Source organism: Octopus bimaculoides, chromosome 25 (genome assembly GCF_001194135.2).
Source record: "Octopus bimaculoides isolate UCB-OBI-ISO-001 chromosome 25, ASM119413v2, whole genome shotgun sequence".
In the NCBI taxonomy this organism is placed as follows: Eukaryota; Metazoa; Mollusca; class Cephalopoda; order Octopoda; family Octopodidae; genus Octopus; species Octopus bimaculoides.
In genome coordinates, this window is record NC_069005.1 from 22,948,408 (window position 1) to 22,950,387 (window position 1,980).

Here is a 1,980-nt window from a genome sequence, read left to right on the forward strand (position 1 = left end):
ATATATATATATATATATATATATATACATACATACATACTTATATATATATATATATATATACAGACACACACGCACTCACATATATGTATGTATGTATCTTTGTGTCTGTCTCTCCCACCGCTTGACAGCTGGTGTTGGTGTTTTTACACGCCCAGTAAATTAATGTTTCCTGTAAAAGAAAGAGACCGGTAGAAAAAATATCCGACTTACAAAAAAAAAAAAAAAAAATGAAATAATAAATAAAACAATAATAATAATATAATGTACTGGGGTCGATATATTCGACTAAATCTATCCAGGCGGTGCCCCAGCATGGCCGCAGTCCTGTAACTGAAGCAAATAAAAGACAAAAGACAAAAATATCCTTGCATAATCTACTCATTTCCATAACCGTCAAGAAAAGACCATCTGAAAACTACCAACAGCTCAATGGATCGCGCATACATTAAATTCTTGCTTTTGAAAGGACACCGTATGCTATTTGAGGGATATTTGGCTGCTATTTCTACGAACAGATCAAGCCACTGTATTCAAGTTCCTATTTTTTTTTCTCTCTGAGGTACGCTATCGCAATATGGTGTTTTATCTTTCGTGTTATCTATTTTCGACGTTTGTTCTAGAATTCTAGACCCCCATCTTTTTATCTGGTGTATATAGTTAATAAAACAACCATACGCCGTCCGGCTACTAATGGATTTTGCCAAAGCGCTTATTGCTAACTAAATATTTAATGTCAATTGTGTTTATAGCTGGTTGCCTTAAGCAAACAAATGTACATACGTTCATACATTCATACGTTCATACATATATACATTCATACAAAAGCTGACAAACACACACTCGCACACCACATGCGCACATACACATATTCTAGATTTTCTTCAATAACACTCTGTAACGACGCTACTTTATCAGAAATATTTGAACAGCTAGTGTTTATACGAGAACCTCGTCATTGCTTGCTCATTTATTAATGGGTCTGTATAATGTATACCGACTTGGTTTGAACATTTCTTTCTTTCTTTCTTTCTTTCTTTCCTTTTTTCTTTCTTTCTTTCTTTCTTCGACTTGTTGAATTATTGTCTTTGTATTATTATAGACAAAAAGTTAATCTAAAATCATTGCTAATAATAATAATAATTCTCCTATAAGCACAGAGCCTTTCTCCTATAAGCCCAGAGCTTGAGATTTGGTGGAATGGGGCTACATCGACCCTAGTATATGACTGGTACTTATATCATCGACCCCCGAAAAGATGCCAGGCTAAGTGGACCTCGGCGGAATTTGAACTCAGAGCATGAAGACGTGCGAAATGTCGCTAAGCATTTCTCCCGGCGAACTGGTGATTCCGCCAGCTCGTTGCTTTAAATGATAATAATAATCTTTTCTTTATTAACCATTAAGAGTTAACGAATACACATTGGGGACAGTACAGAAGAATACAATACAAATAAAGTAGAACTACGGGATAGGAAAACAATGTACGAACAAAAGAATGACAAAAAAAATTCTAACAATTTAAATCCCCAAAAGAGGGAGACTCTCAAGGACTGTTCATGGAAACCCCACAAAAGCCACGATCGTCCTGACTTCTTAGACAAGGGCCCTCTCCTCTTCATCCACCCTTGATGTAGAGCCATACGCTCTATATTTTTAACAAAATTGTTGAAAGGCAGTACTTCTCTCTCACCTTCACTTTCCTTTTGAAGTGATACTTGAAAAAATTGATGTGGGCTTGGCCGAAAAGGAAAGTGTCTGTCCTCACCCCTTTCAATCGCGTCCAACATACAACCGCTTTTACTACGACCAACTTAAAATAAACACTGTCTGTTTTTCCCGTTCAAAGGAAGGCGACATGGCCATCTTAACATTGGACCCAATCGATAGCCAGATAGTCTACGCGTGTCAGCAGGTGTTCGACATAAACTCACAAGTCAGCAAAGCTTGGGCACTGAACAGCAGGTGTTCAACATAAAC